Source organism: Lontra canadensis, unplaced genomic scaffold (assembly GCF_010015895.1).
Source record: "Lontra canadensis isolate GAN:19392208 unplaced genomic scaffold, GSC_riverotter_1.0 scaffold1, whole genome shotgun sequence".
Taxonomy (NCBI): Eukaryota; Metazoa; Chordata; class Mammalia; order Carnivora; family Mustelidae; genus Lontra; species Lontra canadensis.
This window is the reverse complement of record NW_022630995.1, coordinates 16881265-16904508: the sequence shown is the minus strand read 5'-3', so window position 1 is coordinate 16904508 and position 23244 is coordinate 16881265.

The following is a 23244-nucleotide window of genomic DNA, read 5'->3' as shown; positions in this document are numbered from 1 at the left end:
TCTCTCCAAATGCACATTCACTTCTTCACAGATAATAGTAAATATATCACATATGTATATATTTATATAGTGAGTGTTACATAATATGTGTTAAATATAGAGCATCTTTATCATGTTAGCATCAAAATTAAAGTTATGCAGGAAATATGATGACAAATAATAATTTTTGTTCGTATGTTGAATTTTGTCTGGAAATTTATTTATTTATTCAACATTGAAAGGATATTCCCAGTAAGCATATACTTCTAGATTAGTCTTTAAGGACTTTGAGAACATTTCATTTTTTTTCCTTTCTGGCTTCCATAACTTCTAAGAGTCTTACTTAGCCCATTTGAAGGTAATACGCTTTTATTTTCTTTCACTGTTTCTCTTTGTATTTGATTTTTACTAGGTTTTTTTTTTTTTTACTAATTTTTAAAATCATATACTTGGAAGTGATTGTTTTCAATTTCATATTTTAATTTCTATTTCATATTTGTGTATTTCATAGATTTCTCTTAGTCTGTGCTTGTTATTTCTTTGAAAAATCTATATCTCTTAAAGTATATTTCTCTTCCATTTTCTCTTCTGCTTTTCATAGTTTCCAGACTTTAATTACACATACATAGGGCCTTTTTGCTATGTTTATTTTCTGTTCATTTACAGTTCTATGTATGCTCCTGCCTGGACATTTTCTCCCGACCTTCTAGTTTACTAATCTCTTATTTTCAGTTAGCTGTTACTATTACTTTTAATTTTAATTTTTTATTTTAAAATTCCACTTAATATATTTTTTTAAGTTTAGATTTCCAATGGATTGTTTTATTTATAAGTTCTTATTCTCAGGAAAAAAAAATATATATATATATATACATATACCTTTTAGCTTCTGTGTTAGGCTAAATAAATGGCTCTCCAAAGATATTCATCCCTTAATCCCAGAATTTGTGAATATACAATTTGACATGGTCAAAGGAACTTTGTACATATGATTAAAATTCTTGACAGAGGTAGGTTATTCTCTGTTTTCTGGGTGGGTGCCAAGAAAGCACAAGGCTATGGGAGGTCAGGAAGAAGCCAATGAGAGGACACAACTGAGACTGGAGTTTTGTGGCCATAAACAAAGGAAATGCCCCTAGTCTTTAGAGACTGAAAGAGGTCAGGGAGTGATTCTTTCCTGAAGCTTCTAGAAGGAACCTCTAGAAGCCTCTGAAGCCCCTACAAGGAAATTTGACATGTTGATTTTAACACGATTTAAAATCAACTGACATGTTGATTTTAACCCCACTAAACTGATACCAGACTTCTGATCTCCAGAATTGTATTTTGTATTTTACATTATTTATTCTATAAAATATCCTCTTGATAGAGAAACTATTTTTCATATTTTATATAGGAACCAAAAGGAATCAAGAAGAACCAAAACTGTAGTTTTGAGATGTTAAGTCATGTAGTAAAAGTCTCAAGCTGGTAAGTGGCAGAATCAGAAATCAAAGCAAAAAACAAAACAAAACAAAACAAAAAATCTACCAAGCTCAATCTTTTAAATATCTATTTATAGCAACCATATTTCTGGGAAAACACATGGGATCTTCTTGTCTTGGTACCTCTGACCTCTCTACCATATTTCCTGCCTTCACAATTAGGGCAACATTTCTTCTCACAAATGACCAAGTGACTAGCTCCTCTGAAGGATGGGTTCTTAAAGCTAGCTGCCTGAGCTCAAATCCTGATTCCTTCTACTTACTGAACTTGAGATGGTATAATTTACTGAAATTGAGACAGCTGAGTTATAACTGTAACCTTGTTATAATGATTAAATAGTTTCAAAGCATTTATCATAAAGGTTTTGTGATAAATGGATCTGGCAAACAAAAGCTCAAATAGCTTTTTGTTCTGTTGTGTTTTAACATTATTCTCACCTTAATTTGTGATGTTTTAGAGTGTTGGGTGATTTGTCATTGCACAAATAGCAAGCTAATGTATGATTTTTTGCAAACATATTTACTTAGAAATTCATTTTAAAGTTTGTTAACCTAAGGCTTGATAACCACAATCATTAGATCATCAGTGAGTCAAATTAATTTATGTCTATACCCTGGGTTTTGCTTAATGGTGTGTCTGGTAGTTTGGGTTTGAATGCTTAATATTATTAATGAAAAGTTATGCAGATTATGGATAAATTTTATTTTCCTCCAGAGAATTTCACCTTATACACTTAGGCAGCCATAATGGATTAATTTACATTAATCTAATCAATTCTCTGGCTGACCTTGCCCTTTGTTTTAGTTTTTATTAAGTCTTAGTCTACATTTGGTCTTCCCAGGGTGGGATGTAATTTTCCAGTTGAGAGTCTGAGGATGTTTACTATTGCTTCTCCTCTTTAAACAGCCTGAAACCCCTCAGGATCATGATTCCACTAAACAGTTCACTCTAATTGTCATTCACTTTCTGTTTTTTGTTTTGTTTTGTTTTTTTACCTGCACAACTTAAGGATTCAACACTGCATTGGACTCATTTCTTGAATCTTTCTTCTCCCTGAGATTTTAACCATGCAAGTTCTGGTTATTTTGGCAGTCTCAAATTCTATTTTCCCTTTCTTTTTTGTTAAGCTCTGTGAGATTCCCAAATGTTCTACTGGCTTCTCTGACCACTGGACGAAACCCTGTACCTAATTTTTTGGTCTTTCCCTCTGTGCCAAGACTCATTAAATATTTTGAGAGCCCAGTTCTATATAAATAATCTGGCTTAACCTTTCTAGCTATACCAAAGTTAGACATACAACTTTCATTTTACAGATGTGAACCTTAAGCCTCAGGCAGGTCACATAACTTGCCCAACATGGCACAGGTAGAATTGAAGGAAGATATCTAACTAATACTAACTAATCTCTGTACTCATTCGCTGCACAGGAATGCTTCCCAGATGTAATCTGAAATAAATGGGGAAAAAAAATTGGTGACAGAAATGTAAATAGGAACTAAAATTATGAAGATACTAATGACGTTGCTCTTTTTCAAACATCGATATGTTTTATTCTCTAACCAAAAGAAGTAGGAGATGAGGTGTTTTTGAATTTTAAACACTTAATCTACTATTAAAGGTATGGATACAAGCACTCGGGGTAAACAATTTTTGCAAGAAACCTTTTTTTAATACAGTAGGAATTAATAGAATACCTCAATTAGAAAGGAACACAACTCAACCTACAGTTTCCATGGAAATTTTTTTTCCCATAGAAAATTTTATAATAGTGTCCACCATAATTGATCATTGCATTTTTGTGACATCTCTTGATATTCTATTTGGGGACAAACGCTGCGCTAGGAATAACACTGGTATTCATTGTTATTTCAGAGATCTAGAAGGGTCGCCACATCCATAAAATAGAAGTGAAGAGGTGGTGATGTTACCACTGGAGCTAGAAAATAGGCAGAATTTTAAGAGTCTTTAAGGCATTTCAATTTGTAGTAAGAGTAGTATGAAAGATTTAAAGGGATATGACATAAAGATAGGTGTCTGAAATAACAATGAATACCAGTGTTATTCCTCGCCCGGTGTTATTCCCAGATCCTTCCTCCCTATGCTAGGAAAACCCTTTCCATTCCCATTCTCCATTTATATAGTTAACTTTTAGTCATACATTCATATCTCAGGTCACACCTTGAACATCTTTTTTATTTTTTTTTGAGGAGTTTAGATTCGAACTTACTCGCTACTATTCCCATAGCATAAAATGGAAATTCCTATATAAAAATAGTCATTTTTTTTACTGTAACTGTTTAACTTGTTTTAATGCCTTTTTTGTGTCCCAAATTTTAGTTACATTGAAGAAGAGATTATTCTATCTTAATCTCTTATTGTGGAATGTAGCACTCACTATTCTTGGTACAGAATGATTAATGAGTAATCATTGACTAAATAAACAAACATGTGCCAATAAGTAAAACATCCTCAAATTATTTTTTCATAGTGTAAAAATTAGTTATTTTCCTCTTGTAGTTAAATGAGTCTGGGAAGGAGTAGGTAGTTATCAAGGTAAAAAAATCAAGGGATGAGATGAATATTTTTATATTGCTTTCAGAAACATTGTGAATGAAACAGTATTCGAATACAGTTGATCTCAAAGTAAATTCTTCGTCAAATCCAAGACAATGTGTGATTGTGAATTCACAATTTCTCAAAAACCACAGGGAGAAAATACTTCAGTTATATAGGAAGATAAAGATAAGTATTTAAATACATAGGTACCATGCATTGAATGCATCAATAATGTTCTCCAGTGTCAGTACTCCATAATTTACCTCTCGTATTTCACAACATAATACTGAATGTGCATTATAGACCTCAATTTTTACATAATCAAAATGATGCCTAAACAAACATAACTAATAATTACTAAGTGAAAATATTTATTCCTGGGTCTGTCTGATTTTAAAGCTTATGACTATAATGCAGAAATCAAACTTTTTTCCCTCAAGAAAAGTTTCCAGGAATATAGATTCTTGACACTCAACTACAGTGCAATTTGAGGTAGTTTTTTTTTTGTTGTTGTTGTTGTTTTAATTAGGAAAACTTATATGGTGACCTTTTTCATTATCTGGGTGGAATTCACCAATCCCACTTCGAATAATTGTTGCAATGCAGGTTTTTTTTTGTTTTTGTTTTTGTTTTTTCTGTACATAGGATGAAAAATACAGGGTTATCATAATGCTCTGGCAAAGGGACAGTACTTGTAGAGAGGGGATTCCTGTTGGAATGGTTCTCCCTTTTCTCTCTTATGGGGATGGATAACTCCTTCTGCCTTAAGAGTGAGGGGCTGCATATATTCTCCAATTCTCAAAAGGTCTCCAGGTAAACCATGCAAATATGTAACTCCCGATTTACTTCAATTACGTCTCTTTTTTAAGTAGGTAGAAACATAAAACAAAATTCTTCTTTTGTAATAAACCCTATAATGAGTCCAGATCTTTCTGATTCATGAATGTTTCTCTATGGGAGCCTCATCTGACAGCATGCCTCATCTTACCTCAGCGCCACTATTATGTAAAGCTTACTCCATGCCTGCCCTTAATATTGAGGTGGTGTTTGCCTTCCCACTTCAGAGGTGCCTGTTCCATACATATATACAGAAATGATAGATCCAAGTTTACATGCCCTGTTTATGTGTTATGCTTTATTTACGTACTTTTCCACTTGTAGTATGTAGAAATGAGCATACATTTACAAATGAAGTTCCAGATGTGTTTTGTACCTGCTTTGGCTAAATATGAGGAATAAATTTATTTCCTAATTATGCATGGAATAGAAATAAGCACTTTTTAGACTGTAAAACCATAATGTCATGTCATCATGATTTCTTATTGTTGCTGATAATACTGTATGAAGATGCATTCATGCAATCATTTTCATTAATTTCCTAGAATAGAGCTTGAAATGGTAAAATTTGAAGTTTTAGGGTAATATTGTTTAGATTAGACCTTTTGAAGGAATGAGGGAAAAATGGTTTTAAGTTGCTAAGCATATCAGTCCCCAATTATTTTTGTAACTAAATGTTTACTTTAAAATATAACCTTGCTCAGATACATACAGCAAGACTGCACCTGTTATTCTGAATTATGACTCCTCTTATATTTTGGATTGTTATATTAACCCTCATTGTTGGAATCTCTGGCCTTGATGATCGTCTGCATCTTGAATTCCCTACATGTGACATATTCATTGTGCATTGTGACTTAAGGCTTTTACTGGATCCTGAGTGACTGTACCTCATTATACACTCGGCAATGTTTCAGTGATTTCTGAATCTCATTCTTGTTTCATCAATCCAGTTCTGTGGCAAGTTAGGCTCACTTACTTGTCTTCATCTTCCAATACCACTGTGACTCAATTGTCACTGCTTCAGGCTAGTGGTTTCCCTGTTTGGCCTCTAAAAAGCTGGCATATCCACAAGGTATACATGCAATGAGCTGTGCACTTAGAGCTCCCCTTCCCCTTTCCAATGTCTTGAACTTCTTGCATATCTTTTGGAGTCCCAAGTGAGGAAGCTAGGATAGACTGATCTAATCTCTATCCCTAACACTGTTCTGTTCTCATAAAACATCCTGGACAGAAAGAGGAGGTTTTCCCTGTCCTTCTCTTATATCGTATCCAATGCCTTCTCTAAATACACTATATTTTTCCATCCCGTTTCTGTGCCACCTTGGATGGCATTCACTGTAATGATGGAGAACACATGATTTTGAAAGAGTTTGCCTAGGTTTGAATTTTAACTCCACCAAGTATTAGATATACGACCTGGGTCCAAGTCATTTAATTGTGCCTCGGTTTTCTTGTCTATAAAACATGGATGATTATAGTACCTACATCTTAGGGATATGGAAAGTTAAATGAATATAAATAAGTGGCTCAGAATGACATCTTGCACATAGGCACTAAATATATTTTAGCATTTATTTTTAGTGTAAGTTATATAAATTGGTATTAAAAGAACATTTAAGTCTTTGGTGCATTTGGCTTCCTTCTCTACTTTCAATCCAACTGGAAGTTCAATGCTTGGACACCCCAAACACATCCACATATATTATTAAAACTTTTTCAAATCCAGGAAAAACATTAGGCATATTTTGCTTAGCTGCATATGGTTAAGCTTAGCAGGAAGGTTATATTAGTCCCTAATCCCAATTGTATACCTCTTTTGTTATTTGTTTGTTCTTGACTCAAAAAATCATACTTTATACTCTGTTGTTAAGCTTTTGATTTAACAAAGAAACTGGTGCCAAGGGGGCCTGGTGTCTGGAGATTAAGAGCCCAGTTTTACGTTCTGATTTTCTAGAACTTTGGTCTTTAATACCACAGTAAGAATTTCTTTCTTAAAAAAAAAAAATTCTTTCTTTTAATTTTTCTCTCCTCCTTCTCCTCCTCCTCCTTCTTCCCCTTTCCTCTCTCCCTCTCTCATCTTTCACTTAAAAAAAAATATTTTATTTATTTATTTATTTGAGAGAGAAAGAGAGAGCACAGAGGGAGAAGCAGACTCCTAGCTGAGCGGGGAGTCTGACACTGGGGATCGATTGCAGGAGATGGAGATCATGACCTGAGCTGAAGGCAGACATTTAACCATCTGAGCTACCCAGATGCCAAGTCATCCTTCCAATTACATATCAAATCTAAGATCTTTCTCCAAAACAAAGCCATCTTTATCATATCCCAGGCCCATACATTGTAGCTTGAGTTACTGTAACTAGGGGATTCCTTTTTTGAAAAGCAGTTCAGTCTCTTAAAAATGCAGGTTCCAGAGGAGACCTAAACAAATTTCCATGTTTTCCGTTTCTTTCTCTATTATACTGTGTCTTTCTCTTAGTTATTAATTCTGCCTAAGGTATTGATTCCTGGCCTCATGATGACTTGGATCTCAATAGTCTATAACTTTGTAATTAGACTAGGGCTCACATAAATGATGCCCCGTGATTCTGGGGGGGGGATGTGTATTAATATATAAATTTTATGAGAACACATTTCACCATTGGTCAGTTTCACTTAAGTAGTCAAATTGGAGTTTCACTTTCTACCTTCACTGCCCTTTTGGTATCAAAAACAACTTTTTGACTTATTCTTCAAGTGTATTGTGAATTTTAAAGGCCATATCTCCACATTTGCCTAATTAAATGAGTTTTGACAAATATTTAAAAATGAGCTATCTCAAAGCCATCTGCTGTGAATATTATTTTTTTTAGTATACATATTTAACATTAATTTAAAAACCGAACTTGCTAATTTTTTGTATGGTACTTTTTTTCCCTTTTTTTTCTTCTCTTTGCTAACTCCTACCCGTTTATTCAACCAATACTCCACCAATAACTCATATAAAGTATCTAGTAAGGAGCCTGCATAAATATATTTTAATTATATAGACAATACATACGGTTTTTAATTATCTAATGTCTTTTAAGTAGAATCATTTTCACAATCTTCTATTCTCATTGTGTAATATTTTATAGAAATACTTCAAGGTCTACTGGTCTATGTGGAATTAATTATTTTTAATGACAGAGTAATACTTCGAAGTGAAGATATACCTCATTTACTCAGTTATCCTTCCTATAATAGTATTTACTTTATTTCCACTTTTTCCATGCATTACAAATGCTTGGAATTAATGTTTTGAATCATATGTCAACATACAATGGTGTTTTATTTCTATGGAGTAGATATCCTGGTATAGAATGTATGTTTAACAGAAAAAAATATTTTAATTTAATATTTATTTTTCTTAATTTTAATAAATAAATTTTATTTTGGCTGTTTATTTGCTTCTCTTAAAAACAATTCCCACTTTTACAGGTAATATATGAGCATCATTTTCTACTAATCTCCAGAAAGAGTAACACCTGTATTTTTTTAATTTTTAAGTTTGACACATATAAAGTGTAACAATTTGATACATGTAAAATATTTAAAAAAATAATAATGAGTCAACATTTATTACCTTTATTTCCATTTTTCTGAATACTACTATGTTTAATGATTTGAATTTTTTTAAGTGAATTTCCTGTGCATGTCACTTGACGATTATGTTCTGCTCCTTTTTGTCTTTCTCTTTTCAGTGTATAAGAATACAATGTTTATTATCTACATATAGCTGTGTTTTCCACTGCCAAATATTGGTTAATATTTATGTAGATTAGTATTACTCTCTCATTTATGTTGTTTGGTCTCTTTTTCAATTGCTGTTACTATTCTTTGCTATGTGTTGAGGCTTAATTTTAAAGTTGTGATGGTCTTGCAGTGGTAGAAACCCAACCACCAAAAGAGTAAGGTAGACTATACCCCCAGTGGTGTACATAAAGGAATATTCCCATCTCTCTGTGTTCCATGTTTTCTCCAAGGGAGAGGATTCAGCCACAGCACTCAATTTATTTTTGCGTTAGTGAAACTACCCAATATTACTGTTAAATATTATTAAAATTTCAATTGGGGATAAACAAGAGACAAATCTCTATAAACTGTTTTCCAGGCAACTACTCAAAAAAATGGGGACAAAAACAACTTAATTGCTCCTTTTTTACCTAGAACTCAAGACTTCATATGCCTGTGAATTCAAATTGTCATTTGACTCAGAAGAGTATGTTTTTACTGTAAAGTAAAGGAGACAATTTCAGGTCAGAGTCCTCTTAGAATCCCTGCTTTATTGTGTTTTAAGCTATTTTGTTGTTGTTAAGGGTAAAAATGCCTTAGGATTGATTATGTGAATCAGAATTCTCATGTGGTAACTCTAACCTATTAATCTACAGCTATTAATGTATGATGTAAGTACATTTATGGAACACTGCCTAAAACTTTGATCAATTTTTATATAACTTTATATATTCCCTTTAAAATGGAAACTAGGAAATATTTTATAGAGGGAAGAATGTTTTATCTAAGGTCACACAATGAGTTCATTTTTCTTTGTCAGTTGGTCATAGGTAGTAGCTGTGATGAACAAGAATTTAGGTTGTCATTGTTTCTTTCAGTGATAGAAATACCATTTTGTAAACAAAACACAATTCAGTGAGTCATTAGTGCCTCCAAAACTGAATAACTCAGTTACAGTGAATCCATTTTGTGAAGAAAAATGACTGACACCGCCCAAAACCACTGGATTTGTATGCATTGAAATTACTGTTCTAGATATGGTGGAGAAGGGAGGAGAGGAATTAATCATTTTTATTAATATGATATTCAAAAAAGTGCCCTTTTTCCTCATTTTCAGGACTAACATATCATATCTGACACCTTTATTTTTGTCCTTCACAGTGAGTTACATTTCATCTTTTGGGTTATTGGCACAAGAAAAAAGAGATAGTCTTGCTGAGGGCCATTAAGAGTTTCATACATCACTTTTTAGCTGTGACTCAGCATCTCCATTGCATAAGTTCGATTTCTGACTGTTCAGTATTATTTATACATTGGTAGTTCAGAGAGGTCTACTTTATTCTCCTTTCACTGTAGAAGATTACCAGGAAAGATCATTCTTTTCATTAATCAACACAGGATATTTCCTAAACATCTTAAATGTGATAAACACCTTTCACATAAATATTAAATATAGTAATATATTTGTGACCTTGACCAAGTCACAGTCTCCTTGATTCATTTTGTTTATGTATAGAAGTATACGTACTACTAACTATACATATATACTGACTGGACTATGAATGTCTTAGAAAAACTGTCTTTTAGAAATTGTTATATTTCTTTGTATTCTAAAATTAGTATAAAAAGCAGAATATGACTTTTGCCACTTTTACCAACTAATATTGATTTAAAGATGTATTAAAAAATAAGGTGCTTTTGCTTGTTTTGTTTTTGTTTTTGTTTTTTAGATTTTATTTACTTATCAGAGAGAGTAGAGAGCAAGCACCAACAGGGAGAGTGGCAGGTAGAAGGAGAAGCAAGCTCCCTGCTGAGCAGGGAGCCTGATGCTGAACTAGATCCCATGACCTTGGGATCATGACCTGAGCCAAAGGCAGATGCTTAACAGACTGAGCCAGCCAGGTATCCTAAGACATATCAGAAAATAGAGGAAGAAAAATTTCTCTTTTCTGATTTGCTTTGTCTACTCACAGTTAATGGTACCTTTTCTCCAGCTTTACTATTGCTATTGGTGTTACAAGAGCAAAACTGGATTTTACAACCTACTTAAGAAAAGATATATTATCGTTTGGACTTTTATTGCAATTGTCATGGGGAAACATTATACCTTTTTTGGTGTGTTTCTGAGTATATAAACAAAATATTGTATAGGTTCTAATTATTTTCTACTTATGTTTTCAAATTTGTGGTTTTATTTTTTAAGATTTTATTTATTTATTTGAAAGAAAGAGAGCTCACAAACTAGGGGGAGGAGCAGAAGGAGAGGGACAAGCAGACGCCACAGTAAGCACAGAGCTGGCTATGGGGCTCTATCCCAGGACCCTGAGATCATGACCTGAGCCAAAATTAAAAGTTGGATGTTTAACTGACTGAGCCACCTAGGTGCCCCCAAAATTTGTGATATAAAATGTCAAAACTTAATTTCCAAATGGACAGAATCTAAAGGAAAATTGAAAATAGAAAGTTACATTTATGATTATTTTAAAGTCTGTCATCTAACATGTTATGCATTAACACTGATTTGAAGACTTACACATGAAAACCTTTAAAATTAAGAGTGTAACAGAACCTCTTTAACCTGGCAAATGAATATGTAAATAATTACAGCAAATACTGTATTTAATAGTGAAACAGTGAACACCTTCCCCTTACTTTGTAAATAAAATCAATATTGCTACTATCACATCAACAGTCATTGTCATTTTGGAAAGACAAAATTATTTTATAAATTATAGTCACTGTAATAAAATAAAAGTCTCATTATTTGCAAATAATATGATTGTGTCTATAATAAATTCAAAGGAATGTAGAAATAAATTATTAGAATTAACAAGATAGATCAACAACTTTGTTACATAAGTATAAACCATTAAAGTAATTATATTCCTATTGTACAGAAAATAAATTTATAAGAATATACACTTTAAAAAGACAATAAAATTTTTCAAAGGATAAATATAGTAATATACTTGTAGGACTTCTATGGAGAAATTTAAACATTGTTTTAAAGAAACAATTTAAGAACCTTAACTATTAAGAAAGATATATCATGTTTGTTGATATTCAGAAGACCATATTTAAAGTTGTTTGTTCTCCATTAAGTATCATAAAAATAACAATTCTCCCTATATTAATTCAGAAGCCTGATGAAATTAAAGCAAATAAATAACCATGGAGTGGATTTGACATAGTTCAATATTTAATAATCACCAAGGTACCCTTGAAGAAGAATAAAGACAAAGTTAAGGTGACTCTTCAACCAGATTTCAAGTATTTTATAATTATGTTCATTAAGACTATGTAGAAGAATTCAAGATAGAAAAACTGATCCACACACAAAAAAATGGGGAGCTTCCAGAAGTAGACTCGACTTCATGCACTCCTTATATTACAAATGTAGCATTGCAATATAATGCACATGATGATTAAATGACAGGTGGTAGAGAAAATAGGAAGAAAACTAGATCTCTACACAACCCTGTCCACTATATTTTGTGTCCAATCATTAAATTAAAAACTTAAGTGAAAAATGACAATCTATAAAACTTTAATGTGAAGACAGAAGAATGTCTTTAGGACATGGTGTCAGCTTTTACTATATAACAAACCAAAGCAAAACTAACTGGTTTCAAGCAAGAGTCATGCATTTGGTTTATGATTTTCTTGGTGAGAAATTTGGGCTGGGCACAAAAGATTGGTTCTTCTTATTTTAGTTAAACTCAGTGCACCTGCAGTCAGCTACTGGTCAGCTAAGTGGCTCTGCTTTTGGAGATTGGCTGGAGATATTAATTGGGGCAACTGGGGTGGCTAAACTACTTGTCTCTCAACATGTAACATTAGCCCACGACTGTTCATATGGCAAAAAGTCAGGATTCCAAGAAAATAACTGGGAGAACTCAAAGCCTCTTAATGCCTTGATTTGGAACTGATAGAGTATCCCTTTAGAGTATCACTTTTAAAGTAACAAAACAATTTAAGGCAGCACAGATTTAAGAAGTGGGGATATTCAACCTTTGTTAGGAGCAATTACAAAGTCATATTGCAAATGCATGATTCAGGGAGAGGAATAATTGCAATCTTTTTTTTTCTTTTTCTGAATAATCCACCACAGTCTAAATTCAAGTTAGAAAAAGATACTATAACATCACAAATGTGCAAGCAATGAAAAATAATAATAAAATTGATCCAAATGAATAACTTATTAATAAAATACATTGTATATATAATAGACATTTATAAATCCATATATCTGAAAAAAATTGATATCAAAATTATACAGTTTGCTCAACATCACTAATCATCAAGGGAATACAAATCAAAATCACAATAAGATATCACCTCACACAAGTGAAAATTGCTAGTATCAAAAAAGACAAAAAAAAAGCATGTGTTGGAAAGGATGAGAACAGGAAGCCATCACTCACCATTGGTAGGAATGTGAATTGTCACAACTACTATGGTAAACACTATGGAGTTTCAAAAAAAAAAAAAAAATCCAGTAATTCCACTATAGGGTATTTACTCAAAGAATATGAAACTGCTAATTGAAGAAGATACATGCATCCCTGTGTTTATTGCAGCATTATTTACAATAGCCAAGATATGAAAGTAACACAAGTGTCCCTTGATAGATGGATGGATAAAGGAGTTATATATATATATATATATACATATATATATATATAAAATTATATCATAGAATATTTTATATATATAATAGAATATTATTCAGACATAAAAAAGAAGAAATCTTGTCATTTACAACAGTATGAATGGATCTTGTGGATATTAAGCTAAGTGAAATAAATCAGACAAAGAAACCTAAATATTACGTGATTTCACTTAAATGTGGACTCTAAATAACAAAACACTCTTAAATACAGAGAACAAACTGATAGTTGTCAGGGGGAGGTGAATTGGGGGATGAGTGAAATAGGTGAAGAGATTAAGAGCTACACATTTCCAGTTATAAGTCATATAAGTCATGGGGGACAAGTATAGCATAGGGAATATGGTCAACAATATTGTAATAGTGTTGTATGGCAATGGATGGCAACTACACTTAATGCTGGTGAGCACTGAGAAATGGTATGGAACTGTTGAATCATTGTATCATACACCTGAGGCTAATATGATATTGTGTATCAACTATACCTCAATATATATTTTAAGTATATAATGAAAAATAATAAAGAATTTATAAGCAAAAGATAGAAACCTAATAAAAATAGGCAAAAACATAAATCAGCATTTAACGGTAAAGAAAACATAAATGACAAGTCAATCTATAAAAATATTCTAAGACAGGGAGGAGTCAAGATGGCGGAGAAGTAGCAGCTGAGACTACTTCAGGTAGCGGGAGATCAGCTAGATAGCTTATCTAGAGATTGCAAACACCTAAAAATCCAACGGGAGATCGAAGAGAAGAAGAACAGCAATTCTAGAAACAGAAAATCAACCACTTTCTGAAAGGTAGGACTGGCGGAGAAGTGAATCCAAAGCGACGGGAAGATAGACCGCGGGGGGAGGGGCCGGCTCCCGGCAAGCGGCGGAGCAACGGAGCACAAAATCGGGACTTTTAAAAGTCTGTTCCGCTGAGGGACATCGCTCCAGAGGTTAATACTGGGGTGAAGCCCACACGGGGTCAGCGTGGCCCCAGGTCCTGCAGGGTCACAGAAGGATCAGGGGTGTCTGAGTGTCGCAGAGCTTACAGGTATTAGAACGGGGAAGCCGGCTACAGAGACGGAGCCGAGGAGTGACTCTCAGCTCGGGGTTACCTTGAACCGGTCGCAGGCTCGGTCAGCTCGGAGCGCGGCCGGAGGCCAGGGTGACGGGAGTAATTGGGCGCTGTTCTCTGAGGGCGCACTGAGGAGTGGGGCCCCGGGCTCTCGGCTCCTCCGGGCTGGAGACTGGGCGGCCGCCATCTTCATTCCCGTCCTCCGGACTCTACAGAAAGCGCTCAGGGAACAAAAGCTCCCGAAAGCAAACCCGAGCGGATTACTCAGCCCGGACCCTGGTAAGGGCAGTGCAACTCCGCCTGGGGCAAAGACACTTGAGAATCACTACAACAGGCCCCTCCCCCAGAAGATCAACAAGAAACCCAGCCAGGACCAAGTTCACCTACCAACGAGTGCAGTTTCAACACCAAGGAGAGCTGCGGAATTCCAGAGGAGGAGAAAGCAAATGACAGAGAATAAAGAAGCTGAGTAAAAGAGGGACAAACAGCTACTGGACCATGAGGGCAGAATTCGAGAGATAAGTGACACCATAAGACCAAACAACATTAGAATAATTGGGATTCCAGAAGAAGAAGAAAGAGAGAGGGGAGCAGAAGGTATATTGGAGAGAATTATTGGAGAGAATTTCCCCAATATGGCAAAGGGAACAAGCATCAAAATCGAGGAGGTTCAGAGAACCCCACTCAAAATCAATAAGAATAGGTCCACACCCCGTCACCTAATAGTAAAATTTACAAGTCTTAGTGACAAAGAGAAAATCCTGAAAGCAGCCAGAGAGAAGAAGTCTGTAACATACAATGATAAAAATATTAGATTGGCAGCAGACTTATCCACAGAGACCTGGCAGGCCACAAAGAGCTGGCATGATATATTCAGAGTACTAAACGAGAAAAACATGCAGCCAAGAAGACTATATCCAGCTAGGCTATCATTGAAAATAGAAGGAGAGATTAAAAGATCCAGGACAAACAAAAACTGAAAAGATTTGCAAACACCAAGCCAGCTCTACAGGAAATATTGAAAGGGGTCCTCTAAGCAAAGAGAGAGCCTAAAAGAAGTAGATCAGAAAGGAACAGAAACAATATACAATAACAGTCACCTTACAGGCAATACAATGGCACTAAATCCATATCTCTCAATAGTTACCCTGAATGGTAATGGGCTAAATGCCCCAATCAAAAGACACAGGGTATCAGAATGGATAAAAAAACAAAACCCATCTATATGTTGCCTACAAGAAACTCATTTTAAACCCGAAAACACCTTCAGATTTAAAGTGAGGGGGTGGAAAAGAATTTACCATGCTAATGGACATCAGAAGAAAGCAGGAGTGGCAATCCTTATATCAGGTCAATTAGATTTTAAGCAAAGACTATAATAAGAGATGAGGAAGGACACTATATCATCCTCAAAGGATCTGTCCAACAAGAAGATCTAACAATTTTAAATATCTATGCCCCTAAACGTGGGAGCAGCCAACTATATAAACCAATTAATAACAAAATCAAAGAAACACATCCACAATAATACAATAATAGTAGGGGACTTTAACACTCTCCTCACTGAAATGGACAGATCATCCAAGCAAAAGATCAACAAGGAAATAAAGGCCTTGAATGACATACTGGACCAGATGGACATCACAGATATATTCAGAACATTTCATCCCAAAGCAACAGAATACACATTCTTCTCTAGTGCACATGGAACATTCTCCAGAATAGATCACATCCTCGGTCCTAAATCAGGCCTCAACCGGTATCAAAAGATTGGGATCATTCCCTGCATATTTTCAGACCACAATGCTCTGAAGCTAGAACTCAATCACAAGAGGAAATTTGGAAAGAACCCAAATACATGGAGACTAAACAGCATCCTTCTAAAGAATGAATGGGTCAACCAGGAAATTAAAGAAGAATTGAAAAAAAGTCATGGAAACAAATGATAATGAAAATACAATGGTTCAAAATCTGTGGGACACAACAAAGGCAATCCTGAGAGGAAAATATATAGCGGTACAGGCCTTTCTCAAGAAACAAGAAAGGTCTCAGGTACACAATCTAGCCCTACACCTAAAGGAGCTGGAGAAAGAACAAGAAAGTAAACCCTAAACCCAGCAGGAGAAGAGAAATCATAAAGATCAGAGAAGAAATCAATGAAATAGAAACCAAAAATACAACAGAACAAATCAACGAAACTAGGAGCTGGTTCTTTGAAAGAATTAATAAGATTGATAAACCCCTGGCCAGACTTATCCAAAATAAAAGAGAAAGGACCCAAATAAATAAAATCATGAATGAAAGAGGAGAGATCACAACTAACACCAAAGAAATACAGACAATCATAAGAACATATTATGAGCAACTCTATGCCAACAAATTTGACAATCTGGAAGAAATGGATACATTCCTAGATGTATATAAACTACCACAACTGAACCAGGAAGAAATAGAAAGCCTGAACAGACCCATAACCAGTAAGGAGATTGAAACAGTCATCAAAAATCTCCAAACAAACAAAAGCACAGGGCCAGATGGCTTCCCGGGGGAATTCTACCAAACATTTAAAGAAGAACTAATTCCTATTCTCCTGAAACTGTTCCAAAAAATAGAAATGGAAGGAAAACTTCCAAACACATTTTATGAGGCCAGCATCACCTTGATCCCAAAACCAGACAAGGATCCCAACAAAAAAGAGAACTACAGACCAATATCCTTGATGAACACAGATGCAAAAATTCTCACCAAAATACTAGCCAATAGGATTCAACAGTACATTAAAAGGATTATTCACCATGACCAAGTGGGATTTATTCCAGGGCTGCAAGGTTGGTTCAACATCCGCAAATCAATCAATGTGATACAACACATTAATAAAAGAAAAAACAGGAACCATATGATACTCTCAATAGATGCTGAAAAAGCATTTGACAAAGTACAGCATCCCTTTCTGATCGAAACTCTTCAAAGTGTAGGGATAGAGGGCACATACCTCAATATTATCAAAGCCATCTATGAAAAACCCACCGCAAATATCATTCTCAATGGAGAAAAACTGAAAGCTTTTCCGCTAAGGTCAGGAACACGGCAGGGATGTCCGTTATCACCACTGCTATTCAACATAGTACTAGAAGTCCTAGCCTCAGCAATCAGACAACAAAAGGAAATTAAAGGCATCCAAATCGGCAAAGAAGAAGTCAAACTATCACTCTTCGCAGATGATATGATACTATATGTGGAAAAGCCAAAAGACTCCACTCCAAAACTCCTAGAACCGGTACAGGAATTCAGTAAAGTGTCAGGATATAAAATCAATGCACAGAAATCAGTTGCATTTCTCTACACCAACAACAAGACAGAAGAAAGAGAAATTAAGGAGTCAATCCCATTTATAATTGCACCCAAAACTATAAGATACCTAAGAATAAACCTAACCAAAGAGACTAAGAATCTATACACAGAAAACTATAAAGTACTCATGAAAGAAATTGAGGAAGACACAAAGAAATGGAAAAATGTTCCATGCTCCTGGATTGGAAGAATAAATATTGTGAAAATGTCTATGCTACCTAAAGCAATCTACACATTTAATGCAATTCCTATCAAAGTACCATCCATTTTTTTCAAAGAAATGGAACAAATAATCCTAAAATTTATATGGAACCAGAAAAGACCTCGAATAGCCAAAGGAATATTGAAAAAGAAAGCCAAAGTCTGTGGCATCACAATTCAGGACTTCAAGCTCTATTACAAAGCTGTCTTCATCAAGACAGCATGGTACTGGCACAAAAACAGACACATAGATCAATGGAACAGAATAGAGAGCCCAGAAATAGACCCTCAACTCTATGGTCAACTAATCTTCGACAAAGCAGGAAAGAATGTCCAATGGAAAAAAGACAACCTCTTCAATAAATGGTGTTGGGAAAATTGGATAGCCACATGCAGAAAAATGAAATTGGATCATTTCCTTACACCACATATGAAAATAGACTCAAAATGGATGAAGGACCTCAATGTGAGAAAGGAATCCATCAACATCCTTGAGGAGAGCACAGGCAGCAACCTCTTTGACCTCAGCTGCAGCAACATCTTCCTAGGAACATCGCCAAAGGCAAGGGAAGCAAGGGCAAAAATGAACTATTGGGATTTTATCAAGATCAAAAGCTTTTGCACAGCAAAGGAAACAGTTAACAAAACCAAAAGACAACTGACAGAATGGGAGAAGATATTTGCAAACGACATATCAGATAAAGGGCTAGCGTCCAGAATCTATAAAGAACTTAGCAAACTCAACACCCAAAGAACGAATAATCCAATCAAGAAATGGGCAGAAGACATGAACAGACATTTCTGCAAAGAAGACATCCAGATGGCCAACAGACACATGAAAAAGTGCTCCATATCACTCGGCATCAAGGAAATATAAATCAAAACCACAATGAGATACCACCTCACACCAGTCAGAATGGCTAAAATTAACAAGTAAGGAAATGGACAGATGCTGACGAGGATGCGGAGAAAGGGGAACCCTCCTACACTGTTGGTGGGAATGCAAGCTTTTGCAACCACTCTGGAAAACAGCATGGAGGTTCCTCAAAATGTTGAAAATGGAACTACCCTATGACCCAGCAATTGCACTGCTGGGTATTTACCCTAAAGATACAAACATAGTGATCCGAAGGGGCACGTGCACTCGAATGTTTATAGCAGCGATGTCTACAATAGCCAAACTATGGCAAGAACCTAGATGTCCATCAACAGACGAATGGATAAAGAAGATGTGGTATATATACACAATGGAATACTATGCAGCCATCAAAAGAAATGAAATCTTGCCATTTGCGATGATGTGGATGGAACTAGAGGGTATCATGCTTAGCGAAGTAAGTCAATAGGATAAAGACAATTATCATATGATCTCCCTGATATGAGGGAGAGGAGATGCAACATGGGGGGTTAAGGGGGTAGGAGAAGAGTAAATGAAGCAAGATGGGATTGGGAGGGAGATAAACCGTAAGTGACTCTTAATCTCACAATACAAACTGAGGGTTGCTGGGGGGAAGGGGGTTGGGAGGGGGGGGTTATGGACATTGGGGAGGGTATGTGCTATGGTGAGTGCTGTGAAGTGTGTAAACCTGGTGATTCACAGACCTGTACCCCTGGAGAAAAATATCTATTATATATTTATAAAAAATTAAAAAAAATATTCTAAGACATATTTCCAATCAGATGAATAAAAAGCATTACCATAGTGTGATACCATTTTATTGCATCTAGATAGCCAAACACTAATAAATTAGATCTTATCAAGTATTAAAGAAGTGTATGAACCACATTGTACCATGTTACAACACACACATATTTGGTGTGAAGTATCCCTCTTGCAAGGCAGAATAATGTTCCATGTTAAAGTATGGATGGTCAAATGACTTACTTTGGCCTATGAAATAAGAATGAAATTTGAGATTGTGACTATTATGTCCATTAGACTCCCAGAGTGATGTTTATCATGGAGTAGAACTACAGTCATATCATAATGGATATATAATGTGAGTAAGGAAGAGAACTTTTTTTTGTAAACAACTGAGAATTGGACACAATTTGTTATGACACCATGTCTTCTGGTATCCATGCCCTTGTGCAGTTCCCTTGCAGATTACTCAGGGCTTGGCTATGTGACTTTGACCAATAGGAAATCAGAAAGCATAATGCAAATAACCTTGATAAGTCTCTTAGAATACTGCCATCTTTTGAGCAAATCTGGTCTATCTTCCTTGAGGTTGTAATCCCACGTGAAGACCACTTAGGGAAGAAAGTCAGCCATTTTATCCACTCCAGATACTCAAGCTGAAGAACAAGATATGTAAATGAGGTTACTTATATTACATAATTTTAATTCAATAGAAAATGATAAAAATAATCAACCATTGAGAGGTTGATATAGAAGCACACATTAAAATCAATAATTTTATCTGCTCTTGGTACCAATATTCAATGTTCATGGTTTTGATGACTTAGATATGTGAACATTATATATATTTAAGTATTGCACTTTTAAACTAAATGCTACAAAATCTCATGAAAGAAAATTAAAGGATACAAATTAAATGAAAAGTTAAGTAAGGCTACTTACTGGAAGTCTCAATATTGTTAAGATGACAGTTGTCCTAGTTGATCAATAAATTCAATATAATTCCATTCAAAATGGTCATAGATTCTTTTTAGGATGAAAAGCTAATTTTAAAATGTATGTAAAGACAAAATATCTAGAATAGCCAAAACAAAAGGGAAATAAATTTGGAGAAAGTATACCCATGCTTTTGGCACTTAGAGAAAGGCTATTATAATCAAGTCATGATATTGTTGGGAGAATAGATTTATAGATCAAATAAGTAGATTAGAGAATTCAGAAATAGACTCACTCTTAGATAGGCTATTTTTGATAAAGATGTTGAGGTATATTGCTTAATGAATGAAAATTTGAATGGGATTAATTTTATTTTACTAGTTAAAGAAAAGTTAAACTTTAAAAATCAAAGAAAGTTAAAGAAAAGGAAAGTTAAAAGATTAAAATTTTTGTCTTGAGAAAAACTAGGATTTAAATTTGAAAAATTTTTAATTTAAACACAAGTGCTGTTAATAGTTATTATTATGTTTCAAAATGTCCTACAGGATTCGAATACTTGTATTCAGAGAGTAGAGCTCCTAGATTTGCAGCAATCATTGCCTCAGCTGTTGGGAATTTTGACTGCTACCAGAACCCAGGGAAGTCCCTCTTCAGGAAATGCCCTGTGGTAAACAGTCTTCACCAATGATTGGTTATAAATGTCTAGCTTCCTAGGCTCAGCGCAGGACAACTCTGTAGGGTCATGGCAACTCCAGAACCCCTTTGCTAACACTCCATCACTGGTGTCCACTCCCAGGATAACCCATTAAACACCCTGCCTGCAAATCTCTAACTCCAGATTGGACTTCCACGGATACTCATCTACAACAAATTCTATTCTGCAAGAAAACTCCAAATCTCAATCTTTGTGTTTTAGACTTCACAGATTTTTTGAGCTTTTAAACTGTGAATCAAAGACAAATTATAGCCTCCTATTCAATGTGTAAGCTTTTTGCTTTTAGACACAATGGCTTAATATTTCTTTCCATTTGTTCCCAGTTACTCATGTGACTACTTAATATCACAGTTCAGTGTTTCTAGGCACACAGCCAGATTACAAGTCCAGCTATAGGTTTTTAACATTATACTCCCTCAAGCCAACTACACTTAAATGAGTATTTAATTGAATTAATTAGGAAATTATCACTTAGTTTAAGTAACCTAATTGTTCTTAGCATTGGCAAGAATCCCAACATTTACAAACTGAATTAAATGTGTGATACCAAGACTAAGGCAACATAAATTCAACTCAGAATGTTAAAGCATAAATTAAGTATTAGTAAAAGATGCATAGCGCTGCATGCATAGATAAATAGTAGATGAAGATAGATTGTATGTGAACTTCAAGTGCACCACTAGACAGGGGCTTATAACTAAAATGTATGCTGATCTTTTGCATCTGATATTCTTCAGATGGTATAATTTATTTCTACAAAAAATAACATTTATAATGAAAAGGTAGAGATCTTTATATTTTAAGAACCATGTATATTAATCTGTCATTCAGCATTTGTTATATTTGAAAATATGAAATGCTGGGTGCCTGGGTGGCTCAGTTGGTTAAGTGACTGCCTTCTGCTCATGTCATGATCCTGGAGTCTCAGGATTAAGTTCGGCATCCTCTCCCTGCTCAGCATGGGGTTGGCATCTTCCTCTTACCCTCTCCCGTCTTATGCTCTCTCTCTCTCAAATAAATAAATATTGTTCTATAGATACAATTCTATTTATTACTTTTATTGCTTGTAACATCAACTTACATAACTATTGCTAATTTTTTATATCCACTATTAAGCACCTAGATTACCACAAACTCCTTGATAACATAATTTGGGAAGAAAATCTTCATACATGTTTCTTTCTTTGCCTGTAGGAGAGTTACACTGAGATATAATCACAAGTGGGATTATAACATACCAATATACAGAATTTTTACATATTTGATTTTATTAGCTGCTGTTTCTGATTTTTAAAATAGCTGCACCAGTTTACACTCTCACCAACAGTGCATGCCATTTCCATTTTGCTATATTGTCACCATCACTTTGAATTTTCCAAGTTTTTAACATATTACTTTTTAATGTATTTTTTTCATCTAGAGATGAGTATTATGTTTTATGATAACTGGGAAGATTTAATATATCTTCACAGTAAATATCACTTTCTACTTACTTTTCATTTAAAATTTAACCTCATTCCCTATGTTTATGAAAACTATATAAAGTAATTGTTAAATTTTTTTTAAAGATTTTATTTATTTATTTGTCAGAGAGAGATCACAAGTAGGCAGAGAGGCAGGCAGAGAGAGAGAGAGGGAAGCAGGCTCTCTGCTAAGCAGAGAGCCTGATGCGGCACTCGATCCCAGGACCCTGAGATCATGACCTGAGCCAAAGGCAATGGCTTAACCCACTAAGCCACCCAGGCACCCAATTGTTAAAATTTTTATAAAATCTCACTTTAGGAGTCATAATTACTTAATTAGTATTCTTTGATTTCATAGGATTTTAAATTTATTTTCTGTTATGAACAATGCTGTGCTGAGTATCTTTATATGGGCTTCTTTTCTATTACTAATTATCTCCTCTAGGGAGAAAAGTTGTATGATTTTGTCTACTGTTCACATTTTAAAGAATTCTTTTGACAATTTCACTGTTTTGTTTGTTTTTGGTGTGTATGTGTGTGTGTACGCACGTGAAAGCTTGAGAACTGACCTCTGTGCTATCAGGTT